General features: G+C 41.2%; 1 long non-coding RNA gene across 1 annotated transcript in view; it reads left to right on the top strand.

The window, feature by feature from the left end:
* The first annotated feature begins 20,687 nt into the window (after positions 1-20,687).
* The window catches only part of LOC115072311, a 103,868-nt gene continuing 98,678 nt past the window's right edge, over positions 20,688-25,877 (top strand). Inside the window, exon 1 of the long non-coding RNA XR_003851353.1 lies at positions 20,688-20,726. This is a non-coding gene — a long non-coding RNA (uncharacterized LOC115072311). The remainder of the gene's footprint in view (positions 20,727-25,877) is intronic.

Genomic DNA, 25,877 nt, shown 5'->3' with positions numbered 1-25,877 from the left:
TTTATGAATTTGGGTGCACTAGAGTTTGGTGCATATATGTTAAGGACTATAGTATCTTCTTTGTTAACTATTCCTTTGATCAGAATGAAGTGACCCTCCTTCTCTCTTCTGATTAGTTTTACTTTGAAGTCTATTTTGTCAGATAATAGAATTGCAACCCTTGCTTGTTTCTTACTGCCATTTGCTTGGAATATTCTTTTCCATCCTTTTACCTTAAGGTAATGCCTGTCCTTGAAGGTGAGAAGGATTTCTTGCAGACAGCAAAAAGATGGATTTTGTTTCTTAATCCATTCACTTAGCTTGTGTCTTTTGACTGGGGAGTTCAGCCCATTGATATTTAAGTTTTATTATTGAAAGGTGTGTACTTTTTGCCATCATTTTGATTGCTGTTTATATTCTCTGTCTAATTTTGTGTTTCCTTGATTATACTTTTGTTTATTTTCTTTTGCTGCCCCTGGTGTCTCGTTGTTTTTCTTTTTGCTCTCTGTATTGCTTCACGTATTCTTTGAAGGGCTGGTTTTGTGGACATGTATTCTTTCAGGCTATTTGTGTCATGGAAGTCACCCCCCCCGACACACTATAATAGACATTTTTGCTGGGTAAAGTATTCTAGGTTGGCATCTATTGTCATGTAGAACTGGAAATACCTTGGTCCAGGCTCTTCTGGCTTTCATAGTTTGCATTGATAAGTCAGCTGTAATTCTGATGGGCTTTCTTTTGTATGTGACCTGTCGTTTTTCTTTTATTGCTCTCAGTATTCTCTCTTCTGTACATTTAGTGTTTTTACTATGATATGTCATGGGGAGTTTCTTTTCTGATCCTGTCTGTTTGATATTCTATATGCTTCTTGTATTTGTATGGGGATGCCTTTCCTTAATTTTGGGAAATTCTCTTCTACAATCCTGTTTAAGATCTGGTCAATACCATTTACCTGAAATTCTTCTCCTTCCTCTATTCCTATGATCCATACATTTGATCTTTTCATGGTGTCCCACATCTCTTGCATATTCCTTTCCTGTGTTTTTTTTTTTTTTTTATATTTTCCATAATCTTTGCTTGAGTGGTCCAATTCTTCAACTTTATCATCCAGTGTTGATTTTCTCTTTTCCATTTCATTCATTCTAGCAGTGAGGTTTTCTCTTGTTGTTTCAAGTTGGCTTATTGAGTTTTTCACTTCCTTCTTCATTTCTTCCTGCATTTTCTTCAATGTTTCTATCTCTTTCATGAATTCATTCAGAAGTTTATCCCTATTTCTTTTAGTTCTTTCATTTGTTTGTTCATGTGTTCTTTAAATTCATTGAATTCCTTGATCATGTTTATGACTGTTCTTTTAAATTCAGTGTCCCAGGTTATCTCTAGGGGATTCTCCTTGTAGAACTCTTCTTCAGGTTTGTTGGAGTTTTGGGGGGACATAGTGTTTTGGCTTTCCATTTTATTATTCTTTTGTTGTGATTTTGCCACGTGAATTTCTTTTGTTGTTTATGATTCTGATATGAGAATTAAGTTGAAGTATGTGTCTGTTTGTATTATCTGGGTGCCTAGATCCTTTCCTTATTGGTTATGTAAAGCTAGTTGGTACAGGGTTCAACTTCTCTCAGGTTTAGTTTGGAGGGAACTGATGGCTTCAGACCTGCTATTCATGAGTACCCACAGACGCCCAATTCAGGTTCCAGTTAGGTACACTCAGACTTCTTTCACCACGTGGAGGCCAGATCTGGGTGCTCTCAGGCAATCCCCTGTGTACTCAGCCTTTATGCCAGAATGAGGCCAGAGTGAGGCCAGAACTCAGCACTCTTTGGTAGTTGCTGAGATCAGAGCCACTACATGGATGGAGTTCAGAACCTACCCTCTCAGGCTTTCTGGTAGGATCTCAACCTTAGCCCACCAAAGCCAGATCTGCCCTGGGGCCCTGGGAGGGCCTCACAAAATCCCGGGTAGGGGAATGGGTGTGGGGCAATTAGGGGAAGCTCACCACCCTGTGGAGGCAGGATCTGGGGGCTCTTGGGCAATCCCCTACATTCTCAGGTCCTCTGCCAGAGGAGGCCAGAGGGAGGCCAGAACTTGGCACTCTCTGGTGGTCTGCTGAGATCAGAGCCACTACAATGATGGAGGTTGTAACCCATATTCTGAAATGCATATACACTTTATATTAATAGTCTTTAAGTATTATTCAAAAGCTTACAGAGTTAAAGGCCTATAAGTTTAACTCATGGAAGTTGACAAGTAAGTGCAATTGCTTAGCACAAGGCTTTCTCAACAGCCAGGTACAGTTGAAGGAGAGATAGTCAACATTTATGTGTGTGTATGTTTGTTTTTTCTATCTCAACCTTTCTGACGTTGGTGAAATGAAATCTCAAAATAAAGAGTTTTTATTTGCATTTCCCCAGTGGATAAGGATGTTGAACATTTTTGCATTTCTAACTGGGTTGTTTGTTTTCTTGTTCTTTAGATTTTTGAGTTCTTTGTATATTATAGATACTAACTCTCTGTCAGATATATAACTGGTAAAGATTTTTTTGCAATCTGTAGTCTGCCTCTTCATTCAAATGATGATGTCCTTTGCTCTACAGAAGCTTTTCAGTTTCATTCTGTCCCATGTGTTAATTGCTGGTCTTAATGACTGTACTATGATGACAATGCATGGGCATAGGGAAAGGTAAACATTTAGTGCTGGTGGGAGTGAAAACTGGTGTAGCCACTATGGAAATCAGTGTGGAGGTTCCTCCAGAAGCTAGAAATAGATCCACCACATGCTCCAGCTATACCACTCTTGGGTATATGCCCACAGGACTCTACATCCTACTCCAGATATTCTTGCTCATCCATGTTCATTGCTGCTCTATTCAAAATAGCTAGGAAAAAGAACAACCTAAAAGACCATCAACTGATGAGCAGGATATACAAATGTGGTACATTTACACAATGAGATATTATTCCACTGTCAGATAAAAGAAATCATGAAGTTCACAGGTAAATGGATGGAGCTGGAAGCAGCCATTGAGTCCAACAACTCAGACCCATGTTAGTACATGTAGCATGCTTTCTCTCAATTTTGGATGTTAACTTTGAATCTTTAGACATGTGTGTTTTATTTGGAATAACCCTAGAAGTTAGGGATTCAGTTAGGAGCCATGAGGAGAAAATAGAATGCAATGGTATAAAGGAGTAAAGGGGAATGATGGAACCAGGAGGGTACATGGGGTGGGGCACGGGCATTCGGGGTAGAGAAGGGAGCACAGGGAGTGATAGCTAGTGCTGAAGACCTTTGGAAAAAGTAATATGGAAACTACCATGTAGAAACTTCCTAAATATATACATATACGCACACATTAAAAAGAGCTTAAATTGAATTATTCTGTAATAGTGTGACAATGCCTCTACTGGGTACCACAAGCTAACAAATGAAAAACTCAGTGTTAAGAATGGGTTGCTTATTTTGGAGTCATTGGCCAGTGAGGTCCCATAGACACCCAAACATTACAGGCTATTGCCACTGCCTATGGTTTCTTCCAAAACTTGACAGTTAAGACTCTGGAGGTGCTGAAGATACTACATACTTGAGTCATAGAACATGGAGAAACCAAGCTGGTACTGACCTGGAAGCTTCATCGCTACTGGGTTGCTGTCATAGTACTGGAAGGTGCTGTGCACACTACTGGAGGAGAAAAATCCACCTCAGTCTTATTTAGCTGTGACTCTGTGAGCTTCAATAATGACTAGCCTGACTAGATATACCCACTGGTGCAATAGTGCCTTGAGTGCTATGGGAGTAAGGAACCACTTTCTGATTGTGCTAAAGATCTGCTCCACAAGATGATGAAGCCTATACCTGGCACTGTTATCAACACCAAGAACATATGGCCCTAGGGAGAACCTACTATATTATTATTCTGCTAAAAGGACGTAGCATTAAACCAACTCCTGATGATTTAATGTCACATCTGTAGATTAGTGTATCTTTCAAGCCTCATCAGAGAAACTCCTTTTGACAAGAGATGGCAATTAACACAGACCCACAATTAGTCAACATGCAGAGAATAAGAGACTGTAGAATACTCATCCCTAAATGGGATACCTAGATCAATCATACCCTGTCCTCCCAAGGCTCATTGTGGAAGGGGCTATGGAAAGATAATAAGAGCCAGAGGCAGTGGATGACCACAAGGAAACAGTGCTTTCCAGACACAAGAGGGCAGGTGCACATATGAACTCACTGTAGCTGTGACAGGATGCACAAAACCTGTGCAAGTTGAAGTCACACAAAAATCTCAGCATGGAGAGGGGGAAGTGGGCACAAAGTCTCATCCCTAGCTGAAGAGGTATTGGCAATTGATAAATGTTGGGGGAAAGAGAGAGAGACAGTTAATTTTCTTTAAGAGTGTGGCTCCTGACAGGCCAGCCACACTCCAGTGGGTGGCCCCATACCCAAGAATATTTGGGCAGTACAGTTAGACTAGGTGGGTTCTTAAAGAATAACACATGTTTAGGGCAGGGTAGGGGAAGTGGGGATGGACCTTGGAGGAGTTGGGGGTTGGGGAATGAATATAATCAAAATACATATGTGAAATTCTCAAAAAACTAATAAAAAAGAAATAAAAAGAAAGAGGGATGATAAAAGTGTCTGCAGCCAGAGCCAGCCTGAGCAATGGGCATGGGAGCCCAGAGCATGGCCTTGCTTCCCCTTGACTGTGGGCCGGACTGAGTAGCTTGAGTTAACCCCACTGGGCATGGAAAAATGCAAGACAACCCTAAGAGGAATGCAAGTACCATGGATGGAAAAGAGAGACAACACATGGAAACTATGGATTATGGAGTCCCAGCAAGGAAACTCCTCCCATCCAGAAGCCATACCAGCTTCAGTGTTTTAAAGACACAAAGGATGGAATATTTTACTATGGTGTTGAACGTTGCTAACATTTTTCTTTAGTTCCTCTTAGCTACCAAGTTCTGAAACCAACTGGTACCTGCTTAAAATGGATAATGCTGGACTTCAGAGAGCCCGACCATTTTTTATAAAGAAGGCTTCATTATATGTATGGTATAATTCTCTTTCTGAGTATCTTATAGACTAAAAAAGACATCTGGCAAAAGTCTGCAATCTGGACAATGTTGCTAACTTGAAATCCTGATATATATTTCTTTGACTTGACAAAATAAGTATTTTGTTAGTATATGTGTGACATGGACTTATTCATAATCCATTGGTAGCAACGAACACGGTTTCTGAATTTATAAGATTTAAAATTTTGATGCTGTCACTTACCTATTAAACCAAAGATTTCAAATTTTATTTTTAAGAGTAGAAGCCTAATTAACACATACTAGACCTTAATACATTTCTTCTACATAATGAGGCTAATTGATGCCAACTCTATAACATGTACAAATGCCTCTTGTGCTATATAAGTCTTCTAAGGGTTGATAAGTATTAGATATTTGTAAACCTGTACTTTTTTCAAATTAGTTTTACTCTTATTAGCTGAGCATTTGTAAAACATAACTGTTAACATTCTGTGTAAGTACAACTTCCAACAAAGGAAACTGAACAGTTTTGAAATGCTAGGCTCTTACTCACAAGGCAAGAAAACTGGGTGTCATGTGTGCCTAACCTAAGAACCATTCCTTTTTTACTCTTAGTTATTTAAATTTGGGCCTAAGACACATATTGACACTAATTCCTTGACATGTGTCACTTATTGCCCCCGCCATGGCTAAGACAACATGAGGGACAGTGGAGAACGAACCATCACATGGTTTATCGTGATGTTGTCAGGCAATATTGTGTAGAGACAAGGGAGGAAGTTATCCGAACTGAAATGACATCACACTGGGCATATAGCGCTGCTGCCTGTAATTCTGCACTTGGGAAGCTGATGCGAGAGGATCGGCAGTTTGAGACCAGCCTGGGCTTCATGTTGAGGCCATGTCTCAAACTAACAAGATGGAGTTGCTTGTGCCAGTCCTTCCAAAAGTAATGCAAAGTCAAGACATTATGCAGAAATGTTTCTTACACATGATAACCTAATCCTATCTGAATATGTTCTAACCTTGACTTCTACTTGTATCCTGTGTATGATGTTTGTTTCAGGCACGGGCAAGATTAGATGTTAAAACAGAGTTGGGAAATGTAACTGGCCTGTCTGGCAGGAATAAGTATCTTCTAAAGAGATAATTGACCTCCCCTCTTTGGCTATTAGACTGTTGTAAGAATGGACCCCAAGAGATTAAAATTTCCCCAGGAAATTTCCTGTTGGGATAGGAAATGTCTGAAGTCCTTGGGGCATCCAGAGGAAGAACTTGTCTCCAGAGAAAGGATTACAACTTGTCAACAAAGTCAAGAGAGATTGACCTTGCAGGAGAGAGTTGGGCTGAGACCATGATGGGCAGGAGACCACCCCTTGCAGAACTGTTTAATTATACATAGCCCTTGATTTCTATTTAAACCCTACCCTCAGGTCAGGACCCCCTAATATGGACTTGGTGGAGTTGCTGGATGCCTTTGTTTTCCACAATGCAGCCTTATTGAGTAGATCTTCATTTTCTGCTTTCACTATTTAAAAAAAGAGAGAAATTTCATGGGTAGGTAAGATATCAGAGTTCTGGGAGTGATAAAGCCAAGGATGTGTGCAAATGTTCAGTGTGCATTCTGTTGTGGCCCATAGTTGGTTCAAGGGTCATAGTTGGGTTTCTTTTCTCTGTCACTGAAAGAATTAAAGGGCAGAGGCTGGGGCGATGGTTCTATGGTTAAGAGCACCGATTGTTCTTGCAGAGAACCCTGGTTTGGTTTTCAGCACCAACATGGCAGCTAACTATGGTCTATAACTCTAGTTCCGTGGATCTGACACTGTCTTCTGGCCTCTGTATGCATTTCATGACACTGCCACACTTTCATACACATAGACAAAACACTTATACATATAAATGAAGAAAACGGTTTTTCAAAAAAGGGATTAAAGGCAGGAAACTCTTAGACATAGTAGAATCACATATCCATCTGCATACTTACACAGAGAAATAGCATTCTCCACAAGTGGTGCTAGGATCTAGAGATCAAGAACCCAATAATACCCGCCCCTCGGAGAGGGTATATGATGTTAAGGGTTTTAGTGGATTTTTCTTCCCTAATTTTGAATTGGTCAGCTTAAACAAAGGAAAAAGACTGATAGGTTTATGGTTTCAAATGATGAGGTATCCAGTTTCTACCTCAGACTTATGGGAACTGGTTTGAACAAGTCAACTGGAAAGAGAAGTCTTCTGGCTAGAGGGGGAGCCCCAAGCCGTTGTCTTGGACCAAGAAAAAGATGGAAGCATTCCCTGTTTATTATTATTAGTGGCCCTCTCCCTATCTATCTGCCCATTCAAAACTATGGCTATCTCTGCCATCTTTATTATTCCCCAGTGACCCTGCTTGCTTATCAGGGATTCAGTCCCTTAGATTTCTGAAACAAGTGATTCTACTATGAGATAAACACTCAGGGCAAGTGACAGCCTTAGCTACAAAGACAGATGACAACCTGCTTACACTGACAGAAAGTATTCCATAGGCAATAAGGAAATATTAAGTCATTTAGGTGATATTTAGGAGATTTTTATTTGTTTGTTTACCATTCATGGTTTTTACTAAAGCACCCACACAAGTTTCTGTGCAACATATAAATATGAGCTGGCCCTGGGGCTTTGGCCTCCTCTCCCTCCCCAAGGAAGACAGGAAGCATTTATTGATCCAAGCCCCACCTGCCCCCGCCATGCAAAAGCCATCCCCACCACCCCTGGCAGCAACATAGCACCCGCTCTGGTCCCCTCCTGGGGCTGCTCCTCAGTAGGGGGTGAGCCAGCTTGCCCGCTACAATATTGAATGAAAAAGGCTTCCCCTCCCCTGGGAGCATGGGGATCCCTGGATCTGAGAATTCCCCCTGGAAGAGACACTGCCCCCTAGTCCACCTCCTATGTACCTTCTGCACCCTAGGGGACTCAGGCACAGAGAGGTAGAGTGACCTAGCCCAGGTCACTCTGAGAGGCAGTGCAGGGGCTTTCCCAACCCTAACAGTGAGGAGGGCTGGTCTTGGGGGAAATGGGGCAGGAAGAAGTGTTGACCCCAGAGAGGGCCACACTTGAGGGGCCTGTCCAGGCCAGAAGCCCTCAAAGTAGGTTCTGAAATGTCTAGGTGCAGCTGGCCAGAAAACAATCCATAGTTTCAGTCCTGGAGTTTCCCCACAGAGCAGCTGTCCACCAGGCTGCAGGTCAGTCCTCTGGCAGGCAACCCTCTATACCGGCAGGGCACTGAGGGCCTCTGTCCATTAGTATTGGCCCTGAGGGAGCCATGAGGGCCACCCAATATCCACTGTGATGTCGGTGAAGAAAGGTTGCTGAGACACTTCCAAGACTTGATACTACACTGACCAAATGTGGTCCAGCTTCATGATGAACCTTGTGATTTGAATCTTGGAAAACCTCTGAGGGTTGGGCTCATTATGCTTGTCCAGGTTGTGCTTGATCATGTGTCGAATGCCCCCCAAGCCCAGCAGACTTAGAGCTTCAACAAAAGAAGAGTCAAGACAAAGGTCTTGATTTTATTATAAAAAGTTTAATTCTTAGCAGTCAGGTGAGCAATCACAGAATGGCTTTTTGTTGTGAGGAACGCAGATCTTATATAGGAATCAGATTTGGGGTAACCAAGGAATCACCAAGGAATCACCATGGATATTTTACTAACAGAAAGTAACTAAGGACGCAGCATGTTGCTGCATTACCTCACCAACTCTAGTGCCCGAAAACCGACTGAAACTAACTTTCTAGAAGACCTGATTTATCATGGAGGCACAGCCTGTCAGCTCAAACTGCTGAAGCAGAGAGCTCAGAAGCTCTTAAATTGGCACTCTTCTTTTTTCCTATGCTCATGTCAAGCATGGCTCCTGACATTTCCTCCTTTCTTTTTATATTTTTTAAAGATGAAGAGCATGCCAAGACTGGGATGGAAAGACCGTGCCTGTCTTAGGTTGTCCTCTACCAGAGTGAGAAGCCATTGGGGGCGGCCAGAGCCCCGCTTTGCTCCGAGAAGATCTTACCCGTCACTGACTAACCGGCCTCCGTAAAACTCCCATCAATTGGCCACGGCCTTGGGGAAGAAACGGGAAATATTGCATTTGCAAAGTACTTTTGCAAAGTTGTGCTGTGCCACTGAACAGTGGAATTGTTAATTTTTCGGTTTAATTTTTCGGTCTATTTAGGTCTGTGGTCCATTAGGTCCCTTAGGTCACTTACATTAGGTCCCTTAGGTCACTGTAGGTCACTGTAGGTCACTGTAGGCTTAGGCTGCACAGGCCGAATTCCCCTCACTAAATGTAAAACAAAACAACACTAACTTGGAAGTGAGAAAGAGGGTGAACCGAACAATCCAATGATTATAAGGGAGTGCACACACACACAATACAACCTGATCAACAATGGTGCAAAAATCATGTGGAACAGTTAATCAATCAAGCAGGGTAGTGGTGCCTCGTAGCTGAAGGCCATAGCAGGAGAACGGTGGGTGCCAGGTGGTGGAAAAAAGTCTGGGTAAAGAAGAAGAACAGGATGTCGATGTCAGTTGGTGCAACACAATGTCACAGGTGGTGTAGAATCCGGAGATTCCGCAAACCGGACAAGGCGTTCAGGCAACCAGTGAGCACTGTCAGCATCCTGTGGAAAAACACAGACATGCCCTTTCCCCTAAATGAGGACTGGATCTGGCCCACGCCAGAGGCCGGTGCAAGGATCTTTCCATTTCACTTTAGCATAATCTGTGGAAGCAGACAGATGCCACAATCTATCAGCCACAGAGTGACCTTGGGCATCCAGAGTTAAGAAATTCAAAACAAAGAGAGCATGATTCAATAGATTTTGTGGTGAATGGGTATACAGTTGACCATGTTTAATCTTTTCCAATTGTAACTTAAGAGTGCCATGAGCATGCTCAATAATGCCTTGACCTTGTGGATTATAAAGAATCCCCGTTTTATGCTGAATAGCAAATTGCACACAAGAGTCTCGGAATGAGCGAGAAGTATATCCAGAACTATTATCAGTTTTCAAAATCTTAGGAGTTCCAAGTGCCGAAAAGCAATGAATGCAGTGAGTGATGACGTGTTTAGTACCTTCACCAGTAAGAGCAGAAGCAAGTAGAAAACCAGAAAATGTATCTATAGTAATATGAACATATTTTAATCGTTCAAATTCAGGAATGTGAGTAACATCCATCTGTCATAATTGATTAGGGACAAGTCCACTAGGGTTAATCCCCATATGCGGTACTTGCGACACAGTGGGACATTGAGGACAGCGGCGAATGATATCTCGAGCAGCTTCTTTAGAGATACCAAACTGAAGCCGCAAACTATTACTATTTTGATGATGTTTTGCATGAGCTTGTTGAGCAAGCTCCACATCAGGGAAAGCTACAATCTTTGTATGAAGATCAGCCAAAGTACTTCCTTGAGCAAAGGGTCCAGGTAGGCCAGAATGTGCTCTTATATGAGCCACAAAGAGTTTCTTTGTCCTAGCAATAATGGAAGACTGTATTTGAGAAAAGAATTCATGCACCATATTGTTGGAAGTTTTTATAACAGGAACAGTTTCCAACACACATAAAGCAGAAAATACATAAAAACTATCAGTATAAAGATTAAACTCTTGATCAGGAAATCTTTGAAAAACTAAAGCAACAGCTTGAAGTTCAGCAACTTGTGCGGAAGAGTGTGGCATATGCACAACAACACTCTGTCCATCAGCAACATAGGAAGCACTTCCGTTGGAAGAGCCATCTGTAAAAATTAACAAAGCATTTGGCAAAGGAAGAGAACTTGTAACCTTAGGGAATATAATATCAGTAGTTTGACAAAACTGCAGAAGCTTATGCTTAGGATAATGATTATCAATAGATCCAGAATAATTAGCAAGGGCAATGCCCCATGCATCAGAAGTTTGAAACAGCCAATCAACTTGAAATTTACTAAACGGAACTATTATTGTAGCAGGTTCCTTCCCAAAATATTTAATGGACTCAGACCTAATGAGCTGTATCAAAGTAGATACTCCTTCAAAATATGGAAATAAGACTTTACCAGGGGAGACAGGCAAGTGGATCCATAACAATGGACCATCCTGCCATAAAACAGCAGTTGGAGTATGCTTAGTAGCAAAGACATAAGCCTCCCAAGGCTCATTATAATTTATATAACATAGCTGTTGTTCAACTTTTACTAACGATTCACGTGCCTCTGGAGTAAGTTCCTTTAACGAAGTAGGATCAGGATCTCCTACTAAAATTTGAAATAAAGGGTGTGAATCATGGGTTGTGAGTTTTAGATATGACCGTGACCAATTAATGTCTCCCAATGATTTTTGAAGATCATTAAGAGTTTTTAAATTATCTTTTTTGATCTGAATCTTTTGAGGTTTGATTTCCTTAGGATAAAGAATATGACCCAAATATGAATAAGGAGGATGTCTCTGAATTTTTTCTGGAGCTATTTGTAGACCAAATTGTTGCAAAGCTTCCTGGATAGAAAGGAAAACCTGTAGAAGCAAATCCTCATCTTGATGAGCTAATAAGTTGTCATCCATATAATGAATGATGAAGACCTGTTCGAAAGACTCACGTACCTTCTGAACGGTGTGAGCCACAAATTGCTCACACAAAGTAGGACTGTTAGCCATGCCTTGAGGCAAGAACACCCATTGATATCTCTTTAGAGGCTCTTTAAAGTTAGCTGAGGGTACACTAAAAGCAAATCTTTTGTAATCCCGTGGTGCCAAAGGAATAGTATAAAAGCAATCTTTCAAGTCTAAGATAATTTTACGAGTATCTTGAGGTACAGCAGAAGGCAAGGGCAAACCGGGTTGTAGAGCTCCCATAGATTCCATAGTTTCATTAATTTTTCTAAGATCCTGTAACAATCTCCATTTACCAGATTTCTTTTTTATGACAAATATAGGAGAATTCCATGGAGAATTAGAGGGCACAATATGTCCTGCGTTGAGTTGTTCCTGCACTAACTGCTCAACAGCAACTATTTTCTCCGTTGAAAGAGGCCACTGAGGTACCCACACAGGATCTTCAGATTTCCGTATAATAGGATCTGCATGAGCTGCAGGCTGCTCAGTGACCTCCACTAAAAATGCTGTAATTTGTCAGTGTTCAATGGTGATTGGGAAGATCCAACTTGAATGTTAGAACTAGAAAGGCACACTCTCATTTTGGACATAACATCTCGACCCCAAAGATTAATAGGCAAGCCAGAGAGTATATAAGGAATGAACAGACCTTCATGTCCTTCATCATCCTACAAATGAAATTCATCACTACTTTGTTCTGGATTCATACTAGACCTATACCTAGTAGATGAGTAATAGTAGGCTTCTTAGGCCAAGATTTAGGCCAGTGTTGTTCTGAAATTACAGACACATCTGCACCGGTATCAAGTAAGCCTAGAAAGTGTTTCCCATTAATAGTTAAACTTAATTCTGGCCGAGTTTTGTGAATTTTCTGAACCCAATAGGTATCAGAGGACTTTAAGCCTTGAGATCTTTTAGTTCTTTTCTGGATGTCAAGTTTAGAGGAGAACAAGGGAAGCAAGAGTAACCGTGCTAAATTTTGTCCTTATTGAATGACAGATATCTTTGAAGGGGAATGTACCATAATTTTTATTTCTCCTTGAAAATTTGCATTTATAATTCCAGGTGTGATGAATAATCCTGTCATAGACACACTATTTTTGCCTAAGATTAAACCTATTGATTCTGGAGGCAAAGGACCAAATACTCCTGTTGGTAAAGCTTGCATTCCCATTTCTGGAGTCAGAACTGCATAAATGGAGGAACTGAGATCTAATTCTGAATCACCTAGTTGTCAGAAAAGTTCCAATATGGATTGTTTCCCTTCTGAAATGCCCCATATTGTCTGGGGACCTGAGGCTGGCCCCTCCTTCCGTTTCTCAGAAGAGGTCCATTCTGATTTTGAGGTCCATTTTGTATCATCCTAGGTTTTTCACAAAAGCACCTAGGAGGACCTTTCCCTTTTTTGTATTTAAAATTACTGTGAGGGCAATGATTTTGAAAATGTCCTAGTTGGCCACATCTAAAACAGCGTTTCTTGCTGTCCTGTTGAAATAAAACATCCTTCATAGGTTTGTTTTGCAGAGAAGCAGCAAAAGCCACTCCTTGTGTGTAGGAAGGTCCAATGTCAGAACAAAGTCTGATATAATCAGACAGATTCCCTTTCTTTCTATAAGGTATAAGTGCAGCTTGACATGCAGAGTTAGCATTTTCATAAGCTAAATGTCTCACAAACTGTAAACTAGCATCAGAATCACCAAGAAGTCTACCTGCAGCCATTAACAGCCTAGACACAAAATCCTGATATAACTCATCAGGACCCTGCCTAATCTTAGCTAAGTCCTCAGTCTGCTGTCCTGACATTGGCAGCTTGTTCCAGGCTTTTTTTGCTGCGGCACCAGTTTGGGCATAGACAGCAATAGGGAAGTTTATTTGTTGGTCTGTCTCCCTATATTGGCCTTCACCTGCAAGCATTTCAAAAGTAATAGGAATATTTTGAGCTCTATTAAGGTCAGCAGTAACCTGACAGAATTCTCCAAATTCTGATTTCCATAATAGAAAATCTCCTCCTGACAGACAGGCTCTGCCTATTTGCTTCCAATCATTAGGAACCAAAGCTTCAGCAGTCATAGATTCTAGCACAGCCTGAGTAAAAGGAGCTGTAGGCCCATACTGTGCACAAGCAGATTTCAATTCTTTCAGAGATTTGAATGGATAAAGAAAATGTGTCCTAACCCTATTTCCCTGGCCATCATCACGTTCCATAACTGGAAAAAAATTAAACCCTGACATATCCTCTCCAGTAGCAGCTGCATGCTGAGTACTCATTTGTAGTGTTGACAGAGACAAGGGACAAAAATCAGAGGGATTGTGTACCATGGTCATAGCAACAGAGTTGCTACGCACCTGAGGAGGACCAAGTCCTACAGCAGGAGAAGAACCTGTAAAAGGAAAATTTAATTGAGTTTGTGTATGCTTTACCTGAGTGTCCTTTTCAGGCTGTTTCTGTATATTGGAGGAAGGAAAAGTTTCTTGTAAGTGTAAAGCAGAAACCTTTTCAGGTAACTCAGATTCCCCATCATAGTGATCTCGCAAATCATCAAACAACCTTAAAGAATCTTCCATCTCCTAACCGGGAGGAGCAGAAGGTTGGCCAACATAATTTAACACACTTTTCTCAGAAAGTTTTTCCTTTTCTGATCTGGAATCCAAGGAATCTCGAATGAGAGTCCAGAGACTGAAAGCATCAATGGGAACCTTCAGAGGTCCTTCCTTGTCATAAAAATCCTGCAACTCTTTCCCAGTTTTTGCCGTATTTCAATATTTAAGGTACTTTGTTTTGGTTTAGTTAATAAAAGACAGAAGTTAATTAAGAGTTTTCAGCAAAGGCAGAGGTGTCTCCTTGTTGAAGTGAACACCTCAAGGTCTGAAGACAGACTCACTTGTAAGCAAAAGAGGTATCCATATACCAAGCAAGTTTCCAAGGTAACAATCAGCAAACTAAAAGGAGAGGTAGGACACTCCCTTGTTCTAGAGAGATCTAGAAACAAGTAGTCAAGGGAGACACAAAGAGACACAACAGGTTGTTAAGGTAACACACAACAAATCCATGAAACAACAAGGTGAGAACAGGTAACCATGGATACACAAACAAACTTAACACTTGAAGTGGGACAAACAAGTCAAAGAAAATTTATAACTGACATCAGTAGCCTAATTTGTAAGTAAAAAAGTGTGCACATACTTGACGTCTCTCAAAAGTAAAGGATTCAAAATAGAAGTCAAAAAGTACTCCAAAAACTCACCACAAGTAACTTCTTCCACAAGCCACTCGTTCAGAGTGCTGAGGATGCCACCACCCATACCTGAGCCACCGACCTGTGCCGTCAGGAAGGAGCACGTCACAAAAAGACAGAGGAAAGTTTCAAAAGTGCCATTTTCCAAACAAAGCCCTACCAGGCCCAAAATGAGGTAAATTAGAATTTTTAATGGTACCAATAAGTCTAATTAGTAAATTTGAGAAACAAAACTTGTCAGGAATGGCACCTGATGCAGATCTGCAAAAAGAACAGTGTCGACGATGTGGGGGCAGGACAATTGTACGTCCCAAAGCATCGCTGCGGATGGCCCTGGTCAGCGTCCGGAACAGCCCTCATACTGTTCCCAAATTAGATCAATCTGCAGCGGAGTTTGAATCCTCCAATCCTGCTCTCTCAGGGCCAAGCATGATTGATCTGGATCTGGGTCACCCTTTAAGGGACCCAAGGAGACTGACCCCTGAGGTGGAAGCCTTTTTAGTCAGATAAAATCCTACATGCCAAGGCACTAAAACATGCAGGCTGCTCTCAGATCCTTTCACAGAGTCAGAGGGTCAGTCTGAACCTGGAAAATTCTTGAGAACAGAGTGCTTGTGAGAACTGGCATGAGTCTGAACAGAAAGGATCAGTTTCTACCCAGAGTCAGCTTCTCACATTTTCATCCTAGTCTACATCAGTTTGAAACAACAAGCAAGAGACATCAGGAAGAAAACATTTTTAAACAGCAATGTAAAGAGACAGCACACCTTGTAGTCTTTTCCTGTTTTCTTTTCATCATAGTACATAGTCAGTCTTAGAATACAGCCATTCTTAACATCTAGGTCTGATTTTCTGCAACAGAATTTAAAGTTAGCCGTCTGAGCCTTCCTTCTCACTGAACTCTGAGAGCCTGGAACCGGGTAAGGAGGAGAAAACTTTGAATAAAAAACTCTACAAAGTTGCTCTAAGACTTCATGCCTCAACTCCTTAGAAATTTTATAAAGATTAATCACCCTTTTAGATGTATGAAAAGGCTGGCTGGGAAACAATCTCCTTGGACAGCATTCAGCAAACGCTCTAATAAGTGTCCAAATAGCCCAGAAGTCAAGTGAAACTGCTTTTCCTGTCTGAAATGCCTTTTCCACTTTTATTCTGACTCTGTCCCATATTTTAAAATCTAAAGGTCTCATATCAGGAAACCATGAACCAAACTTTACAACCATCTAGAGACTGTTATCTGTCTGTACTCTAGAAACTTGCAACCTATAACTATAAAAAATATACTGAAGTAAAGAAGGGAAAAGAAAATACCTAACGAAATCATACTCACCTGTTCCTTTATACTTACTTGAGTCAGGGGTCTTTTGAGCCCCTCATGCCCCACGTTGGGCGCCATTTGTTGAATGCCCACCAAGCCCACCAGGCCTGGAGCTTCAACAAAAGAAGAGTCAAGACAAAGGTCTTGATTTTATTATAAAAAGTTTAATTCTTAACAGTCAGGTGAGCAATCACAGAATGGCTTTTTGTTGTGAGGAACACAGATCTTATATAGGAAATTGATCTGGAGTAACCAAGGAATCACCAAGGAATCACCAAGGATATTTTACTAACAGAAAGTAACTAAGGACGCAGCACGTTGCTGCATTACCTCACCAACTCCAGTGCCTGAAGACTGAACCGAAACTAACTTTCTAGAAGACCTGATCTATCATGGAGGCACAGCCTGTCAGCTCAAACCGCTGAAACAGAGAGCTCAGAAGTTCTTAAAGTGGCTCTCTTCTTTTTTCCTATGCTCATGTCAAGCATGGCTCCTGACAATCATGTGACAATGGCCTGTCCAGATGTCTGGGCATGAGATCTTCACCCCAGTCAGGGAGATCCAGTTGAAAATGTCATCATCCTCACAGCCTCAGCCTCAGTACTCATTGGGGATGCCATTTATCTTCAAAAACTGGGCCTTATTCAGGCCTGGCACACCTCCAAAGTAGCTAGCATAGGGCAGCTAAAAGCCAAACTTGTCCATAGCATCGAACTCCAGAACCTCATGCTTCTGCCTTTTCAGTGTATCCTACCAGTATGCACCACCACTACCAGCACACATAGGGTTCTTAATACAAACAATCAACTTCTGAGGTTATCATGAAAGAAATGTCCTGAATAAAATGCTATTTAAGTAGGTAATTGAATTTTATTTCTTTAAAAAATTATCTAATAAAATTAGGTAGTAAATTGAATTAAATTTCTTTTCTTAGTCATCAAATGAGCATTTATATATGGAAAAAATGGGAATGGAAAGATGATTTAGCGGTTAAGAGTACTTGGTGTTCTTGTAGAGAACCTAGGATCATTCTCCAGCATCTGCAACTGGATGGCTCATGACTGCTTGTAACTCTAGTTCCAGAGAATCTGTGGCCATCTTCTGGCCTCCTCAGGCACTGCATGGCACACATGTATACATACAAACAAGCAGGCACACACACTTACACAGAAATAAGCAAATAAATATTTTAATTAAATATATTTAAAATTTTCCAAAACAGAGAAAGATGAAGAAAGTTTATTCAAGACACAGATGACTTTTAGGGAAGTGAGCTACTATGCAGTATGCATTGGTCTACATTTGTCCAAACCCATAGAATCCACAGCACTAAGAGTCAGCCAAATGCGAACTATGGACAATGGGGATATGATGTATCTGTGCACTCCTCATTTGTGGTAATTCAGGTCGGGGATGGTATGGAGGCCATGGTATGTGGGGTCACAGGCCATATGGGAAAGCTCAGCACCTTCCATTCAATTATGCTGTGTGTCAAAAACTGTTTAAAATAGTCTCTATAAAAATGGTTACTTGATAGCATCTTGATATTTACATTTTATTGTCATTTTCATGAAAGAATTGATCTTGTATAGCATGAAACATGATTATTTATATAATTCTTGGGTACATGAAAAGCATGAACCCAGAGACAAATGCTTCTCCAAGCCAGTTTTGCTCCTTGGCACACAACCATTACTGCCTCCACATCACCCTCAGGTCTGCTTCCTACTCCTCCACCATCAGTCTTGAAGCTACTATCTAGTCTGACTTTGACCAGATCTACTTGAGCAGCTGCCATCTGCTTTGGATGTTTTCCTGAGCCTAGCAATCTGGTTTCTGCATGACTTTAGATAATGTGCTAGAATCCCCATCAGTTCAGGTGTGCTTCAAGCATTATGATAGATTATGATGGTTCCATATGTAGAGGGAGGAAATAAAAGCAATCATCCTACAGGTTGGTAATTGTAGTGATGAAATGATGTACCTATTGCAAAGGTGGCAGAAAGGGAAAGAAGCTTTTTACTTGTATCCTGGGTCTTGAAAAGGCTTCATCAAAGAGGAAACACCAGGATTGTGTTTTGAAAGACTAATTAAGATTTTCTATTTGTGTGTGTGTGTCTGTGTGTCATACACCTATGTCTATATATGTGTGTGTTCATGTGTACATGTGGGTGTGAGTATGTAGAGGCCTGAAGCTGATGTCTGACACTGGGAGTCCTTGATCACTCCTCAACTTACTCATTGAGGCAGGATCCCTCAGCTGAGCTTGGAGCTTGCCAATACAGCTGTGTTAGCTAGCCAGCTTGCTCTGACCAATCTGTCTCCACCATCCCAGCACTGGAGTTACAGAGGACCACCATGCCCACCTGGCGTTTATGGGTTGGGGCTCTGAATCCCAGTCATCATCACTTGGCCTGCTGAGTCATCTCCCCAGTCCCACAATTAGGATTTTCTTAATTTAAGAGAAAGTGCTTGGGGGCGGGGGGAGAGACTAGGAGTGGGTATTCCAGGTAGAAATAACAGATGAAGGCATCGGGAAATTGGAAATCTTGCCAAACTTTCTATACAACTAGATCTCTGTATTATATCCTCTTTCTGGATCCTAGTTCCTATAACTTGCCTAAGTCCTTTCCCCTCCTGAGTTCTGCCTTACTGTTGAGGTTCTGTTTACAGAAGTTCTGTCCTTGAGTATTAGTCCTTTTTCCAATAGTGGTCATTGGACTTCTCTGCTGCCTACCTGTCTACCCTAGTCCTGTTTCTCAGTGTTACCTGTAGCTCTTCCATTTCTGCATCTACATTCTTTGTTGGTTCTTGGTCCATTTTCTGTTGCTATAAATAAACACTTGAGGAAGAATAATTTATAAAGGATATATGATCTCTTTGCTTGTGGTTCTGGAGGCTGGGAAGTCCAACAGCATGGTGGTGCCATCTCCTTGGATTCTCCTGGGGCCTACTGGCTAGATTATGATATTGCAGAGATTATCACATGGAGATACACAATGCAAGCATAGAGAGCTCACATTTTAAAGACAGCCACTACTGCAATGACCCATTAAGACATGAGTGGATTAATCCACTCATGAGGGCCATGCTGTCATTAATCAATCACTTCCCTAAGCATCTACCTTTCAGTTCCATTGAACTGGGCTCCAAATTTCCAACTCATTGTCCTCTGGGAGCCATATTCAAGCCATGGCACTTGATGGCTGTTAGTCTAAAGTGAGAGTATGACTTTGGACACAGAGCTTTGCGATTTCTGTAGATCAAAACCTCTCTGAGGTACTAAAGCCTTAGTTAAGGATTCATGTGGAAGTGGCTTATAATGGAACAACTGATGAGAACAGAAGATAGATATTGGTTATGCATATAGGGTAAAACCACCCCAAAAGAAAAACAACCAGCATCTTTCTTGGATAAAAGTCAGAAACGTCCTTGGGTCTGTCAGCAGACTTGTTCTTTCCTGAGGCCGAGACACCGTAATTGTCTAAGCCAAAAATGTCCTTGTTTTTGCTAGAGGCTGGGGATCCCAAGAAGGGAGTCTAGCTTTTGCTTTATCTCTTTTCCTAAAGGAGTAACACATTTCTAGAAACCACACTGAGAACGTGACTGAAACCTAAAGGAACTTGGACACCTGGAAAGGGAACTGGATTGACCAGCTCATCTTCCCCTTCCCTTCCTCCACCAAAGCTTTATTAACTCCAGAGCACTGAGACTCAATGGTATCCCACTACTAGGGACCGCTCCTGCTTTACAGATGCTTGGCCTTCCTTCCTTCCCTCCCTCCCTCCCTCCCTCCCTCCCTCTCATTCTTCCTTTTTCCTTTTCTTTGTTCCTCTTAAGCTCCCTATAATAAAATATTTCTTTCTAAAACTCACTCTCTGTGGTCCATGAATTTGATTCTTTGAATTTGTGAGATAAGAAACTTAGAGCCTCTGGTTTAAGGTGGCCTCAATCTCACAGAGATCTGCCTGCTTCTGCCTCCCAGGTGCTGGGATCAAAGGTATGTGTCACCACATCCAGTTGTACAATAATTATTATTATTATTATTTTGGTATTTTTGAGACAGGGTCTCTCTTTGTAGCCCCAGCTGGCCTGGAACTCACTATGTAGACCAGGCTGGTCTTGAACTCACAGAAATCCACCTGCCTCTGCCTCCTGAGTGCTGGGACTAAAGACGTGTGCCACCACACCCAGCTCGATAATTCTTAACGGAACTATTTCAATGTCTTTTCTTCATTGTGCAGGGTACTGGCTGCATCTTTTGTTTCCATCCTATCATGTTTGTGGTGACGTCATCCTCTAATTTTAAAGATAATTTTGCTTATCACATCAGAATTGGTCAATGCTTGCAAAGGTTACATCTGCAAAGTAAACATGAACACTGCAGAGCCAAGCAGAGCCCACATGACCTGTTTACACTTCATATTGATTTTTTAAAACCTCATTTCCCTGTTTTGTTACTGATGACATTGGAGAAAACAATCAAGTCTCTGAATGAAAACACCCAGGCTACTACAAAAGTAAGTTCCCCACCTCCTTCTTCCTCAGGGAGATGCTTTGCTTTTTGTGCTTCTGGAGGTGACAGTGGTTGTTATTGATACCTTGGTGTGGGACATTTTTTTCAAACAAAATAGAGGCAGATGAAAGAGCATGCTTGTTGGAGTGACATTCATGTAGTCTCTAGCTGAGCACAGATTGCTTATTAGCCAAATTGCACTATGTCTGCCCATTGACAAGAATGGGCTATTTTCTTCCTTGTTCTGATTTTGATTAACTCCAGGGAAATGGCATGTAAAAATTGACATTTTTCTTTTGTACCCAAGAAACATTTGTGATACTTGGGTGAGAACAAGACTGCTTTTGAGTTAGTAGTCTGTTACTTTTGAATAATAATCAAGAGGAAAAATAAGCTGATTAATCACATGTCCTATTGCTTATCTTGGTAAGCTGCTCCTTTTACAACCTGAGTTTAGAGAATAGAATAGGCAAATTCCTAGGCTTTCAAGAAGTGTGTGTGAAGTTTTATTTGAGTTTATAAAGTTATACTTGACATAACCTGTAAATCAAAGAAGCAAACTTTTAACAGGCTTCTATCAAATATATCAAGATTTAAATTGAAACCCGGTCAGTGGTATAGTCCTGAAATTCCAGCTATTCTAGAGGCTGAGACTGGAAGATCACAAGTTCAAGCCCAGCTTGGACAACTTAGTGACTGTCTATCTCAATTTTTTTTTAAGTGAAAAGAAACTTGAGGATATACCTCAGTGGTAGAATGTTCCCTAACATGGGTAAAGCCTTAAGCCTTAGGTTCAATTGCTAGAAGCACGAGCACATGCGTGCGCACACAGACAGACAGACAGACACACATAGATTGAAACTGAATAGAATTTAAAACCATATCAGAGGTATGTCTCTATATTCTGAACATGAGACTAGAAATTGAATCATGATATAATTTTTTATTAAAGCAATATATTCTATCTAATCATACACATAACAGGTTCTACAGTGTGTTCATTGATAACTAGAGAGCAACTATCTTAATTCCTCTACCCAGTAATATGTTGACCTAAGCCTTTATGGACTGTTCTTCACTTTTCAATCTCATTTAGAAAAACTGATTTGCAAAGCTCCACTTGAAGTTATTGAGATGCAGCTTTCCCCAGAAGCAGTCATGGAAGGATTTTCCAAGGCTTCTCAACATTTCTGAAGAAGCAAGCATGCCAGAAAGTGGTTGATAACACAGGCTTTTAGATCCAAAACCAGCTCATTGGGAATTCCTATTGGTTAATTGCATATTCAAACCGCTCTATAGCTACATTCCTGTAATCTAAGAGCTTCCTGCCACTCATGTACCTGTCTCCCACCCACTCCGAGATTTGCTGCTGAGATGCTAAAATCTCTTATCTGGATTTCCTTCTTCTATGCTGGTTCTCTCTCGGTTTGTTCCCAGTACAGTGATAAGAGTAGTTTTTGAAAACAACTGGGGATTGCTGTCCTCATCTTGAACCCCAAGACGGCAGCCCTTATGGCTCTAAATGAAAGCTCAGATCATCAGGTCATCGCAGTTTTCACTGCTGGGCATAACTTGCTTCTCTTCTCTCCCTTTCACCTCTCTGACTTGTGATCCTGAGAACTCCCCCCACCGCCTCTCTACTCCCCCTTCAGCAGTGCCACTGCTCCCACTTTTCACTCCCCAGATCCATTTCCTCTGGAAGGTTCTTAACCTAGGTATCTCTATGGCCACTTTTGTTTCTCTGAAGTGCTCATTCAAACATTTCAAACGTTATTTTCTCCACGAGGCTGCCTGTCACCTCCCTGTCCCCTGGCTCTTCCTTTGAGCTGTGCTTCCTCCCCTTGGCACACTTACTAACTTTATAATTCTCCTTTCCTCCTGCACTAGCATATGAGATTCACAAAGCAAAGAGCAAAGGCTTTGTGGTGGTGTTGTTGCTGTTGTTTTGGTTTTGTTCAATGATATACCTTCAAGGTCTAGTGTAATTCAGATGCCCACTACATAGAGAAACTGCTTTGGGTCACTGTAGTATGATTACTACAGTCTGCTGAAATGCACTGCTGTCTTGGAGAGAACATTCATAAATTGCTGCTTCTTGCCTGATCTGGGGTTAAACCAAATGCTAGATAAACCTTACTTTCTATAGACAGAGGCGATGATATCATCTCTATACTGAAAGAACTAGTTCCAAGAAGAAGCGTTCTTCCTTCTGGGGACAAGTCAGTTACCTAATTCTGACCTCTAAATGGCATGCATGATATACTTTGGGTTGTGCCAGATCTCTCCAGACAGAGTAGCAGGAGGATAGGAGGATAAGAACAGAAAAATGCAGTGCTGTACATGAGCTTCTCCAGCAGGTGTGCTTCCATGGTAAGCTTTCCCTTTTGAAAGAAGGTTAAGTGGTAGGGCACCTGGGGTGGAGATGGAGGAATCTGTGATAGGGGCCTATGCTGTTGCTGTAATAAATCTCTTTTTCTTACAAGGCAAACAGGAATGGGAAAGAAGCATCATCTCCTAATGACATTTATAATTTCCTCTTTTGAAATGTCTTTCAGGGTGTTAAAAGCAATAAATATTATGCTTTTGAATTGTAATTTTTGCTGTCAGCAAACCTATAGATCTGAAAAGTTATTCTGCCTCTTATTTCATTTATTTGGGAGACTAAGCAATGAGGAACATAACTTCAAAAACTTCCTGGGCTACAAAGTGAATTCAAAGGCAGCCTAGCCAACTTCATGAAAACTTGCCTTAAAATAAAAAGTAAAAAGAGGGACTAGAGAGATGGCTCAGTGGTTAAAAACACTGACTGCTCTTGCCAAGGACCCAAGTTTGGGTCCCAGCACCCATATAGCAGCTAACAACCACCCACAATGCCAATTCCAAGAGATCCCACACCTTCCTCTGGTCTCTGTGGGCATTGCCTGACATAGGTTCATTTACATACATGCAAGTAACACACACACATAAAAATAAATAAATAAAAACATTTTTTAAAAGCAAAAAGCTAAAGTTAGGATATCACTCAATAGCAGAGTGCTTGCCTACCATGTACAAGGCACTGGGTCCTCAGTCCTTGAAAAAAAGTAATTAAAGAGCCAGGAATGAAAGAATTGCTCAGTATGGCAAACCAGAAACTAAAATTTACTGTCAGAGAAGAGTTAGAATGAGAAAGGAAACTAAAATTGACTGAGAAAAACCCAGAGCAGGTAGCTTGAGAAATCGGATCTCCTGCTGGTCTAAGAAAACAGCTTCCAGTTTGCCCAAGATAACCAGTCCTCCAGTCTGCTTAAGAAGACATGTCTATGTTGAATCTTTGCTTTTGCTTCTGTAAATATGCTTCCCTAGTTGGAATTCCAGATCATGACTCCCCTTTTTGACCCAGAGAGTAGAGACCCCGAGCATGGTTCACAGTCATATAGGTTGAAAGGTCTCATGGCTCCAATGTCCACCAATGCCAGAGTGGGTCTGGGATGACATTGAATTATCTATAAATATTGTAAAGGATCCACTACCTATACTCAGGCTTTGGACATTACTCCCCTGGGCCTGTTGCTGGCAGAATCAGGAATAAAAGATGACTTCTCACTTTGTCCCTAGTGTCTGATTTGGAAGCAGCAGTTCCCATACAGTTTTCCCATCATATTTGGTTCCCTGATTGGGACGACACCCCCACTCCTATGCCTGCTGAGCAAGTGTGTGTATGTCTGAATTCATCTGTGGACCATTCAAATGAGGCTGATACCTTGAAGCCACTGTTGGCTGCAAACTTGGCTGAAGCCAGGTGCAACTCAAGGTTGACTGACTGGAAGGCATCACCTGGCCAACTGACCACAACTGCGACTCCGCTGACTGTGACCCAAACCTTTAGACAATACTCTGCCCTACAGACCTGAAAGAGAACTGGGAGACTCACCCAGGCCTTCAGGAACTAGTAAGCTACTCTGGGGTACACTGGTAGATAGGCCCACCAGCTCCATGGAAGAGGAGGTTGATCAAATCCAGACAATTTTCATCATTGCCTCAGGTAGAAAAGAAAGAAGCCGGCTTTGTTCCAGAGATGCAGGGATGGTTCAATAAAGTCAATAAACCTCATAAATCATACAAACGGACTCAACGACAAGAACCACATGGTCATCTTAATAGATGCAGAGAAGGCCTTTGACAAAATTCAACATGTATTTATGTTCAAATTCCTAGAGCGATTGGACTGGAGGAAACGTACCTCAACATAATTAAACTGTATATAAAAAACACACAGCCAACATCATTCTAAATGGAGAAAACCTGGAAGCATTCTCATTGAAATCAGGGACAAGATTAGGCTGTCCACTATCTCCACTTCTCTTTAACATAATGTTTGAAACTCTTGAAAGAGCAATAAGACAAGAGCAGGAAATTAAAGGAGTAATAATTGGAAAAGAAGAGAAAGAGACACCAAAAATTCCACCAGAAAACTCCTAGAAAGGAATAACACTTTCAGTAAAATGGCAGCTAGTATAATTAATCTACAAAAGTCTATAGCCTTTCTATATGCCAATAACAAGCAATCAGAAAAAGAGTACATGGAAGCATTCCCCTTCACAATAGCTGCAAAAATAATATCTTGGAATAAAACTGACCAAAGACATTAAAGACCTCTATAATGAAAATTTTAAATCTTTAAAGAAAGAGATTGAGGAAGACATCAGAAGACGGAAGGACCTCCCCTGCTCATGGATTGGAAGAATTAATATTGTGAAAATGACCATCCTACCAAAAGTCATTTATAGATTCAATGCAATGCCAATCAAAATCCCCATGACATTCTTCACAGAGTTGGAAAAACCATCCTAAGATTCATATGGAAGCACAAAAGACCTCGGATAGCCAAAACAAGCACTAAGAGCAATGCTGGGGGGATTACTTTACCAGATATTAAACTGTATTACAAGCTATAGTCATAAAAACAACATGGCACTGGCACAAAAATAGGCCCATAGATCAATGGAACAAAATTGAAGACCCAAATATGAGTAAATGCAACTTCAGCCACCTGATATTTGACAAAGGGGCCAAGAATATTCACTGGAGGAAAGACAGCATGTTCAGCAAATGGTGCTGGCAAAACTGGATCTCCACCTGTAGAAGAATGAAACTAAACCCCTATCTTTCACCT

The sequence above is a fragment of the Nannospalax galili genome, unplaced genomic scaffold (genome assembly GCF_000622305.1).
Source record: "Nannospalax galili isolate Female #2095 unplaced genomic scaffold, S.galili_v1.0 scaffold441, whole genome shotgun sequence".
In the NCBI taxonomy this organism is placed as follows: Eukaryota; Metazoa; Chordata; class Mammalia; order Rodentia; family Spalacidae; genus Nannospalax; species Nannospalax galili.
Note: the sequence above shows the minus strand (reverse complement) of the source record. Positions and strands in the feature narration are given on the sequence as shown.